At 40.6% G+C, this 12,798-nt stretch overlaps 1 protein-coding gene across 2 annotated transcripts in view; it reads right to left on the reverse strand.

Moving 5' to 3' along the window:
* Positions 1–9,247, reverse strand: part of LOC140069423 (hepatocyte nuclear factor 6-like) — a 57,979-nt gene extending 48,732 nt beyond the window's left edge. For both annotated transcript variants that reach the window (XM_072115110.1, XM_072115109.1), the window contains exon 1: positions 9,081–9,247. The gene's annotated coding sequence lies outside the window, so the exon portion shown is untranslated. The remainder of the gene's footprint in view (positions 1–9,080) is intronic.
* Between the last annotated feature and the right edge of the window lie 3,551 nt (positions 9,248–12,798).

Here is a 12,798-nt window from a genome sequence, read left to right on the forward strand (position 1 = left end):
CGAGCCGATCCATACATGCAAACACCCTGCAGTGGGATATTGGTGCAAGGAGATCTGACAATGTTTAATGGGAACGTGCGGAAGGAGACGGGGAAGTGTTTGGATATATGGGGCCTGTCAACCCCCTGCCACCCCCCCACCTTCAAGGGGTTAATTTATGTGCAGATGGACAAGTAGTATAATATTCTTACTGTTACTATATATACATTACTGCGATGGAAGCGGGGTCACAGTGCTGGGGTGATAGGGTGGGGTGTACATTTAAATAGTGTACTTTAATAATACTAATAAGGCTTGTCCAGATCATATTCCATATATGGACCCCTCAGAAGGGGGTATAAGTATATTACATCCATATATATATATACACTCACCGGCCACTTTATTAGATACACCTGTCCAACTGCTCGTTAACACTTAATTTCTAATCAGCCAATCATATGGCGGGAACTCAGTGCATTTAGGCATGTAGACATGGTCAAGACAATCTCCTGCAGTTCTCCCGAGCATCAGTATGGGGAAGAAAGGTGATTTGATGCCTTTGAACGTGGCATGGTTGTTGGTGCCAGAAGGGCTGGTCTGAGTATTTCAGAAACTGCTGATCTACTGGGATTTTCACGCACAACCATCTCTAGGGTTTACAGAGAATGGTCCGAAAAAGAAAAATCATCCAGTGAGCGGCAGTTCTGTGGGCGGAAATGCCTTGTTGATGCCAGAGGTCAGAGGAGAATGGGCAGACTGGTTCGAGCTGATAGAAAGGCAACAGTGACTCAAATCGCCACCCGTTACAACCAAGGTAGGCAGAAGAGCATCTCTGAACGCACAGTACGTCCAACTTTGAGGCAGATGGGCTACAGCAGCAGAAGACCACACCGGGTGCCACTCCTTTCAGCTAAGAACAGGAAACTGAGGCTACAATTTGCACAAGCTCATCGAAATTGGACAGTAGAAGATTGGAAAAACGTTGCCTGGTCTGATGAGTCTCGATTTCTGCTGCGACATTCGGATGGTAGGGTCAGAATTTGGCGTCAACAACATGAAAGCATGGATCCATCCTGCCTTGTATCAACGGTTCAGGCTGGTGGTGGTGGTGTCATGGTGTGGGGAATATTTTCTTGGCACTCTTTGGGCCACTTGGTACCAATTGAGCATCGTTGCAACGCCACAGCCTACCTGAGTATTGTTGCTGACCATGTCCATCCCTTTATGACCACAATGTACCCTGTAACATCTGATGGCTACTTTCAGCAGGATAATGCGCCATGTCATAAAGCTGGAATCATCTCAGACTGGTTTCTTGAACATGACAATGAGGTCACTGGACTCAAATGGCCTCCACAGTCACCAGATCTCAATCCAATAGAGCATCTTTGGGAAGTGGTGGAACGGGAGATTCGCATCATGGATGTGCAGCCGACAAATCTGCGGCAACTGTGTGATGCCATCATGTCAATATGGACCAAAATCTCTGAGGAGCTTCCAGCACCTTGTTGTATCTATGCCACGAAGAATTGAGGCAGTTCTGAAGGCAAAAGGGGGTCCAACCCGTTACTAGCATGGTGTACCTAATAAAGTGGCCGGTGAGTGTATATATATATAAATGTGGTATTATGCAATACCACGTTTCACCTATAGAGGCGCTGCAGGGGAAATGTCTGTCTGGATGTGGCTTTTCTTGGCAAAATCAAATTTCTACCAGGATCCTCAAGAACAGGACTCAGCTTCTGAAAACCTAGTAAATGTTATAACTCTGTAAACCTGAACAGACATATATTACCACCGTATCTCCGGTTTCTAATATTCTGTGTTGATTCACGTTTATAATAACTCTTTTGTAGGACTTGACAGATAAACAACTCCAAATCCCATTCATAAAAATAAATAAACCATTCCAGCTGCCTCCACTAGGGGGAGCTTAGCGAAGACAGGCTTAGACAATCCTATATCCTAATCAAACATGTAAGCTCACCAAGTATTGACTACAGATTAGTTTACTTTTTATTTTACTATTTTATTATTTAACCCTTCAACAATGTAAAGAGGAAGTTCCGTTCCTTATCCATCATTTATTTTCACAGCACTGCAGTAAAGTATACAGTACTAAACTTGACCTTGGAGGGTCAATTTACCTTTCAAAGCTTGACACCCACCTTGGATTAAAAGCTGTATGTCTATTCAACCTACATCTAAAAAATAAAGCAGCTTTAAAAAAATATATTCTTATTGGTTTACATCTACTAGGCAGACTAAAGCATCTCCATGGTATACACCCCATTTAGTCTGATCCTTCTCCCATTATTTTCACCCCTACCTCCTCCTAACATACATTTGGTATATTCCCAGCCAGGATTGCTAAGCAGGGGCGGGATCAGACCACAATAGGTTTGTATGTTGTCTGTTACTATGGATACATATAGGTCATCATCAAAAAAAGTTAATGAGGGCTTCTTTGTTAAGTTGTATATTTGTTCAATATTTTGTAAATTTGGTTTGGATGCCTTAAAGGAAGACCTTTCGCCTCCTCCAAATATTTGCTTAATTTGATGAGGTCAACTCCACTGATTCAGACGTAGTTGGCATTTTTTCTCTAGTCCGCACCGTTCTTGAACAATCAATGCCATTAGTTTTGCCCTATGTCCAGTTGGTGGTCCAAAACTTGAGCACTTCCCACCTAATTTACATATTAGAGAGCAAAACTAATAGCACTGATTGCTCAGGAACGGTAGAGGCTAGAGAAAAAATTCCAACTGTGTCAGAATCAATGGAGGAGCATCTATTAAAGGGTACAAAAAGTTGGAGTTCTTGGAGTTCTTGAAGTTCCCCTTTAAGAGTTTGTCATTACATTACACATAAATGAAGGCTGCACCACACGGTCCGATTGTACGGCATGTAATATCATAGACCATATATATACTACTGTAGGACTAGTGGTGGTAGTAATGCTGCACTTCACCCCCTCCGCCACCGTCCTTAGCGTATCGTGGGGCTGGCGGGATTCATAATGCGCACATGGTAATGTATCCTCCTGATACACAAGCCCTTTAGATATTTTTAATTAATACATGACTTTCCAATAAAACATTGCATCGGCTATTAACCAGCGGTGTAGATAATTAATGAGTTTATTATATTTAGATCTGGCCGGCCTCGTTGTTACTGCTGAGATCGATCACACTGCAAGGAAATGTGCCCGAGCAGCTACAAAACTGCACCCACCCTTGTTGTTCCATAAACTGTACATAGTCTCCATGTGAATATAGCTATATATTAGGAATGGGGAAGGGTAGGATGTGGAAACCCCTCCTCGTGGGTTTGACCATGACTTGTATGTGACTTGTATATAGCAGAGCCTATAGGGTTGTCCTTTGTACTAGGGGCCCCTTGGCACTTAAGGTGCTGCTATATAAAGCCTCCCTATGGCCCCTATGGCACAATAAAGTAGCTTTTTTACATACATTTCCCATAGGGTGTTGCCCACCCACCAACTGGACTTCCTCCAACAGAACCAGAACCCTTTTCACCATGCTACAGCTATGACTTGGAGTCTGCAGGGTTACTTTAGAGCCCCAAACGCATTATGGTCTAGGAGTCATGGCTGATGACTTGGTTTTACAGGCGTAGTAAAGCCGCTTTGTCAAATAGTATTTGAGATGTATGTAATAGAAAACCTCTACTCAGTAATTAATTTTGTACTCCTCATGGGTGGGGCTTATCCTCATGGGAGGATTTAAAAAGTAAATTCTGTTGTTATCATATCACACGATCCGAAAAATAATTCCTGGCCCCCATGGCAGAAATCTCAGAAAATGTCCCCAATTACTATTCAAAATACTGACCTTCTAGTTTGAAGCTTTAGCGAATCATTACAGTCATAGAACCCATGGGGGCGGAGTTTAAGAATGCTCTTTGCTTTTTTCAAATCCCCAAAGCCCTTAACCCATTGAGAACAAAGCCCGTTTTGGCCTTTGAATTCCAAAAGCTACAACTTTTTTTATTTTTACATGAATGTAACTGGTTGAGGGCTTGTTTTTTGTGAAAGGAGTTGTACTTGTTAGTGGTTCCATTTGGGAAGCCTATAATTTATTGATTAAAGAGGTTTGCCCACAAAACAAGTCAGGCCCTATCCATGGGATGTGGATGTGGAACATGGGATGGGGTCCGAGCTACCTCCATTGGACCACCGTTGCTCTGCAATCTGTGTCAGCTCCATAGAGATGTCAGCTCCACTCATCTGGGGGAGCGAATAGGGGTCCAATGGAGTTACATCGGACCCCATCTGACCATCCATTTTCGTGATCTGTGAGACCCCCACCAATCAGCATATTAGGCCCTGTCCTGTGGATAGGGGCGAACTTGTTTCGTGTGCAAACCCCTTTAACTATTTTTATGTAGAGTATATATACACATATACATATATGTTTTGTTTTCTTTATTGGATGAAAACACTATTTAAAAAAGAAAATCATTCGTTTTTGCATCAACATCTAAAGTCATAACTTTTGCTATTTTTCCAACAAAGCATGTTGAGGACTTGTTTTTTTGTTGTGTGCTGTGATTTACATTGATACCAAGCTGGGGGGGGGGAGGGGTATGTGCAACCTTTTCATAGCTTTTTATAACTTTTATAACTTATGGAAAAAAAGGTGACAAAGACAGTTTTTTACATAATGTACGTCGCTCATTAAGCAGGGTAAATAATAGATCATCTCTATAGATAGGGGCATTATGAATGCAGCGATACCAAAATATAGGCAGTCCCCGGGTTACGTACAAGATAGGGTCTGGAGGTTTGTTCTTAAGTTGAATTTGTATGTAAGTCGAAACTGTATATTTTATAATTGTAGATCCAGACAAAAAAAAATTTGGCCCCAGTGACAATTGCAATTTAAACATTTTTTGCTGTAATGGGACCAAGGATTATCAATAAAGCCTCATTACAGACACCTTACAGCTGTTTATTGCAATGTGGGACAATAGTAAAGCATTCAGAGACTTCACCAGAGGTCAGAGGGGTCTGTCTGTAACTATGAGTTGTCTGTAAGTCGGGTGTCCTTAAGTAGGGGACCGCCTGTATAGTGGGAACGTTAGTATTATATTCTTATAATAAAATGCTTTGAATGGAATGAAGGAGGATTTGTCGTTTTACATTTTATTTTATATTTTTACATAATTTTTTTACTTTTTAAAAATTTTGTTCTAGAAGGCCTAGAGGGTCACTTCACTAGGTGAAGTGTGGGCGTTGCCAACGTCCATATAACATCTTAAATGCAGTGGTCAGAACTGACCGCAGCATCTAAGGCAGGGGTCTCAAACTCGCGGCCCGCGGGTCAACTGCGGCCCGCGGGACAATATTTTGCGGCCCCCACCTGGTCGCGCTGCATGGAGAGGGCTCACGGGCTGAGCCCTCTCCATAGCCGGTAAGTCTTTTCTGCATATTGCAGCAAAGGCTTACCGGTAACACCCGCGATCGCCGCTCCCCGTGACGTCATCGGGGGGCGGAGATCCGTCTCCATGGTAGCCTCAGGTCTTCCGAAGACCCGAGGCTATTTCGTTTTAACCCCTTCATTACAATGTGCTGATAGCACATTGTAATGAATGAGGAGGAAAATCTCCATATACTGCCATACTGTAGTATGGCAGTATATGATAGGATCGATCAGACAACCTAGGGTTAAAGTACCCTAGGGAGTCTGAAAAATAGTATAAATAAAAATAAAAAAAAGTTTAAAAAAAAAAAATAATAATAAAAAAACCTAAAATTTCAAATCACCCCCCTTTCCCTAGAACTGACATAAATATAAATAAACAGTAAAAATCATAAACATATCAGGTATCGACGCGTCTGAAAATGCCCGATCTATCAAAATATGATGACGGTTTTTCAGTGCGTTTAACCCCGTTACGGAAAATAGCGCCCAAATTCGAAAATGGCACTTTTTTGCCATTTTGAAAAATATAAAAAAATCTATAAAAAGTGATCAAAAGGTTGTACAGTCCTAAAAATGATATCATTGAACATATTATCAAATTTCGCAAAAAATGACAGCACCCACAGCTCCGTACACCAAAGTATGAAAAAGTTATTAGCGCCAGAATTTGGCAAAATAAAAAAAAATATTTTTGTACAGTAGGTTTTAATTTTTGTAAATGTATGAAAACATTATAAAACCTATACAAATTTGGTATCCCCTTAATCGTACCGACCCAAAAAATAAAGTAGACATGTCATTTGGGGCGCTCAGTGAAAGACGTAATATCCAAGCCCACAAGAAAATGGCGCAAATGCATTTTCATTGCATTTGGAATTTTTTTCCCGCTTCCGAGTACATGGCATGGAATATTTAATACCATCACTATGAAGTGCAATTTGTTACGCAGAAAACAATCCATCACACAGCTCTTTACGTGTAAAAATAAAAAAGTTATAGTTTTTTGAAGGTGGGGAGTGAAAAATGGACATGAAAAAACAGGAAAGGGCCCGTAACCGGTTAATCCCCTTCCCTCCGGTACTTGAAGAAGATGAAGTCGCCGCTCTGAACGCACTTGGTGCAGGTCAGAGCGGCGACTTCATCTTCTTCGATGGGAGGGACACGGGGAGACAAGTACCGGGTGGGGGGGGGGGGGGGGGGGGGAATGGAGTGTCCCTGACTGGGCTCAGTGCGGTAGGAGCTTGGGACCCCTCGGTGCACAGGACGCGTTCATAGAGAAAACACGTCTCCCAGCTTGGGGCTTTCCTTGCACTGGGAGACGCCGTGACATTTGAATCTGAATAATGATATTTTGTAAGCGCATTTTGTGTGGAAAACTTGATGCGGCCCAGCCTTACCCAGAATCTACCTCCAACGGCCCCCAGGTAAATTGAGTTTGAGACCCCTGATCTAAGGGGTTGAATGGTGGTGATTGGTGCTTACACCACTGCGGCAGGAGCCTGGTAAAGTTGGTTGTGGAGCACGTACATATATTCTGGGTGAAAACCTCTAAACCCCACATAAAATCCCTTTTCCTTCATGAACCAGAATGCTCTGGATTAGCAATGCTATAGATTCCTCACAGAGCTCATGAAGAAGATAAAGAACTGACTGAGGAACAAGGTGCCCAACCAATCACAGTCTAGTTTTCATCTCATGTTCTGCTCTGAAAACATGCAAACTGCGTTGTGACTGGTCACTATAGCAACAAAGACCATATTTCCTTTAGACACGTTATAAATATGCCCCACTTAAAGGTGGACCAACAGGGGCGGAGCATGACACAAGGGTTCAAAGACAACTAAAGGGAGAATCTGTGTCATGCCCCGCCTCCTCGGGCCTACATGAAATAAGACATATACTACATATGATATATACGTCTGATGGGGGTAAACACCCTAATATAACTAACAATGACACCCCCCCCACACACACACAGAGGAGATTGTTCCTATACAATACACTTAGCTAATTTTAGGTTATTGAAAAGTAGTCATTATTTCTTAAAATATGAGATATGATGCTTTACTGCATTACTTTATATTTTCATATATTTTATATTATAATATTGCATTGTATTTCATGATATTATATTGAATCACATTTTGTAGCGTATTATTTGTATTATAGTGTATTGTCTTTCAATCTATTACAGCATTTTGCATTATATTATATTCCAGTATATTGTATTATATTATATTGTGGCATAGTATATGATATTATGGTATGTTTTGGTGTATTGTATTATATTATATTGCAGTATACTGTATTATGCTATATTGGTGCATAGTATATATTATATATATATTATGGTATGTGGCATTATATTATATCGCAGCATACTGTGTTATAATATTTTATGGTGCATTATATTATATTATGGTATGTGGCATTATGTCATAGTGTTTTGTATTTTCTTATATTGTGGTATACTGTATTACAGTATATTGTATTATATTACATTATCTGGTATTATGCTTTATTTTATTTTATATTACCGTATTCTGTATAATACTATATTGGGGCATAATGTATTATATTAAGGTATATTGTATTATACTGTATTATATTATATTTTATTACTTTATATTAAAGTATACTGTGTTATACTATATTGTGTATATCATGTATCATATTATATCATAGCATGTGGTATTATTTTATTTTGTATTTCCTCACATTATGTTATACTGTATTATGGCATATTGTATTTATACTGTATATATTGTATGTTGTATTGTATTATAGCATATTATATTATATGCTATACTGTGGCACATTATATTATGGCATGTGGTGCTATCCTGTATTATATTATAGAATATTGTATTTTGTTAGGTTATACTGTATTGTAGCATATTATATTATATACTATATTATGGTACGTGGTATTATGTTATGGTATATTGCATATTGTATCATATTACGTTATACAGTATTATATTATATATCATATTGTGGCATATTATATTATGGCACATGGTATTATGTTATGGTATACTGTCTTGTATGGTATCATGGTGTAATGTATTTCCTTTTATACTGTATTATACAATGTTATGGCATATTGTTTTAGATTTTATTACAGTATGTGGTATTATATAATACTATTTTGTATTTCATGATATCACTGTATGCTGTACTATGCTATATTACGCCCTATTGTGTATTATTATATTACAATATACTGTATATGTAATTAGATATAATATTTTATTGTACAGTCTCAGAGAGTTGGGTGTTTCCAGCATTAGAGGACAACATTATATTATGGTAAGAACCTTATATTATATTAAGATATGAGGTATATTATGGTGTATTGTAGTACATCATATTACTGTGTACTGTACTCTATTGAATTACATGACATTATTATTTGGTGCACTCTATTGAGTTATAATATGGTGTATTTGATGACATTATATAATCAGATCTTGTTATATGTTATATTATTGTATATTTTGCAATGCCATTGTATTATGGTATTTATATTCCTGTATATAACAGTATGATATAGTATCCTATGATGATGTATGTGTCCTTCTGCCTATCCTGCAATATTCCATGCCTTCCATTATATGAGCAGAGTCCCCTCCACGAGGGACGCCCCACCTCTTATCAGTGTCCAGTATAGATCCATCCTCCTTCCCGTCTGCTCAGGACATATTTACAGCCACTTCTCCTCGCACCGCCTCTTCTGTCCATGCTCCCCGCTCCTGGGTGCACACGTGTATCTGACACCCATCTTAAATGAATAAAGATTAAAAAAAAAGGAGAAATATCCCTGGATGGAAAATAAAAGCCCCCCCATCATCCATCCCAACCCCGGTGTCAGGCGGACGTCCTCTCCCGGCTTCTCTCTCTTTCCTTCAGTTAATCAACATGTTAATGAGATTGGATCCTAATCAATAGCCTCAATCAGAAGAGCAGAAATCAGCAGGCCTTGTCCTCTCCCCGCGCACATCCCCTGCCTCCTCCGGCAAATGAAAACAAATGAGATGCCTCAGTGAAATGGGTTAATTTGCTGCAATTTAATTATTTCTGCTGCAGACAGTTGTACTTTCCAATGTGTTGTTTAACACTGACCCGGGCGGAGGGTAATGGGTTAATGAAACGAGGAATATCTCTATGGTAAGTTGTGTTCTATTTAACCCTGACCTGGGTGGAGGATAAGGGGTTAATAAAGTGTGATATGACTCCTATGTAACATATTACTTAGGTCCTAATATTTCATATTGTAAGGAATATACAGAGGGTATGGAAAGTATTCAGACTCCTTTACATTTTTCACTCTTCGTTTCATTGCAGCCAATTGGTAAGATCCCAAAAGTTCTCTTTTTGCTCATTATTGTGCAATCCGCCCCCATCTTGAACAGAAATGTAGATATTTTCACTAATAAAGTAAACAAGAAAAACTGAAATATCACACGGTCATAAGTATTCAGACCCTTTACTTTGACGCTCATATTTGACATGTTGTCCATTTCCTTCTGATCCTTCTTGAGATGGTTCTACTCCATCATTGGAGTCCAGCTTTGTTTAATTAAAATGATTGGACATGATTAGGAAAGGTGCACACCTGTCTATATAAGAGCTCACAATGCATGTCAGAGCACATGAGGTCTAAGGAACTGCCCAAGGAGCTCAGAGACAGAATTGTGGCAAGGCACAGATCTTGCCAAGGTTAGAAAATAATTTCTTTAGCACTTGAGGCTGTGGCCTTCAAAATCCTTAAATCGAAGAAGTGTGGGACGACCACAACTCTTCCTCGACCTGGCCCTCCATCCAAACTAAGCAACTGATGGAGAAGAACTTTGGTGAGAGAGGTAAAGAATATCTAGATCACAGAGGCTCAGCTCCAGCGATGCAGTAGGGAGATGGGAGTCACCTATCACTGCAGCCTCCTACAGTTGGGGCTTTAAGGCTGGAAGCCTCTCCTCAGTGCAAGACATATGAAAGCCGCATACGTGCAAAGTTCAACAGAAAACTGGCGCAGGGGCCTTAGTACATGTACCCCAATGACCCTAAGCACACCAGTTATAATAACAAAGCAGAGGCTTCAGGACATCTCTGTGACCATTCCTGACTGGTCCAGCTAGAGCCCGGATCTAAACCCAATGGAGCATCTCTGGAGAGACATGAAAATGGCTTCCCCCAACGTTCACCATCCGACCTGAGGGAACTGGAGAGGATCTGCAAGGAAGAGGCAGAGGATCCCCAAAACCATGGGTGAGAAACTTTTTCTAGTTTCCCAAGAAGCCTCCTGGCTGCACCAGCTCCAAAGCCTCTACTCCACAGGGGCTGAATACTTATCATTTCAGTTTTTCTTGTTTAATAAATTAGCAAAAAATATCTACATTTTATTTTTTTTTCTGTCAAGATGGGGGCAGCGGGCACATGATTAAAACAAGACCTCTTTGCTCTTACCAAATGGCTGCAATGAAACAAAAAGTGAGAAATTTAAAGGGATCTGAATGCTTTCTATACCCAATGTACATGAACCTGCGGCGGCCATATTCAAAAGATAACTGTTGACCAAGCCGGCAAATTTTTATGGGAACGGCTGACCATCTAATGGGTCACATTTACTTATCCATCCTGCGCGTTACCCAAAAGTGCATTGTCCGTGTATAATGCACTGTGCCGCGATTCACTAAGATTGTGCACTCGATATCCTGCATGTGTCGTTTCCCCGCACAGGTCCGAAGGAGTTCACCTTCTTCTTCCTGGTGCATGTAAGTGCTTGATCTTGCGAAACAATTTGAATCTTAAATCCTGCGCTCAGTCCGAATCAGTAGGATCGTCCGACGGCCCGCCCCCCCCGTTTTCTGTTGCATGAAAGCCAGCACAGCCGAGCCACAATCCGGTCACGTGCAACACAATCCCCAGTTAAATACCTGTCACAGCGGCGCAAATCCCAAAAATTGAGAAAATGCAACAAAAGTGCGATCTGTGGACACTCAGTAAATAAGCCCCAATGTGTCTGAGGGCATAATGTTCTGCATGTCCTGTTTAAAGGGATTGTATCATAATTTACCAATATGGTCCTTCTGGGATGACTTAATTGAAGGTCACCCTAAAAGTCCCAATTAGGTGAACCTTGAACACCAGCACTCCTTTCCCTTAAGGGGACTATAGCTGCCCTATTTTTTAAATCACTAGGTTAAAATAAGTCAGACTTTAAGAGACAACCAGCGTAGTGGTTGCCAAATTACATAAAAAGTAACTTGCTTTGTGGTTAACATCTTACCAGAGGCAACTTGCTTAATGGTTGCCTCTTTACAAAAGGTAACTTTCCTTTGTGGTTACCATTTCACAAAAGACAACTCGCTTAATGGATGCTATCTTACAACTAACAATTGGCTTGGTGGTTGCGACCTTGTACTTTGTAATGACTGTGTTACAAAAGACAACTGGTTAGGTGGTTGACCTTTTACAAGAGGCAACTGGCGTAGTGGTTGCCATCTTACAAGAGAAAACTGGTTTAGTGGTTGCCACCTAACAAGCGGCAACTCCATTTGTGGTTACCATCATACAAAAGACAACTGGCTTAGTAGTTGCCAGTTTACAATTGGCAACTCTATTTGTGGTTACCATCTTACAAGAGGCAACATGCTTGACAGTGACATATTTTTACAGACACATTGCTTGGCAATTTCTTACCAGACAGAGACGTAACAGGTGGTTGTGCTGAAAACAGGGAACAGTTAGTATTTTCCTGCAATCCTATCTGTGCAGCAGCAGCCTCACGTGGTATATATCCCTTCCTCTCACCAACATCAGGGTGATATGTCAGTGCCAGTCTCAAACTACTTTGGGCTCACAGTGACCTCAAATAATTCTTCTATCAGGGCTCCATATAGAAGGTGCTTTTCTACTTGTTGCACTCGGAGGTCGTTTTAACCAGTGTGGCTCATATTTTGACTTAGGATCGGTCTCAGGTAATCTCAGACATTCTTGGCCATCAATGACTTGACCTCTTTCGTATTCAAACACTATGGTATCCACCAGTCTCAGTAGTCTCAGGGCTGCACTAGAGTAGTATTAGATACCCATTTCCAGTTTTCTAGCAGTCCAGAGTCATGAAGTGCAGATTCATTCACCCCCTGAGGTCTCCAGGGATTACCACAGTACTGAAAACCTCTCACTACTATAGGGTACACCTGGAGAAGACAGATGTTACGTCCAACATGTCATATCCATAGCCAAGAACCAAATATGATTATTTGATATTGGATGATAAACTGGTGCCACATGTTCTTCAGATATGTAAGGACACCTCAAAAGTCCCACCACTGTGACCCTCACCCATCATGAGAACAGGTGTCTC

Source organism: Engystomops pustulosus, chromosome 7, assembly GCF_040894005.1.
Source record: "Engystomops pustulosus chromosome 7, aEngPut4.maternal, whole genome shotgun sequence".
In the NCBI taxonomy this organism is placed as follows: Eukaryota; Metazoa; Chordata; class Amphibia; order Anura; family Leptodactylidae; genus Engystomops; species Engystomops pustulosus.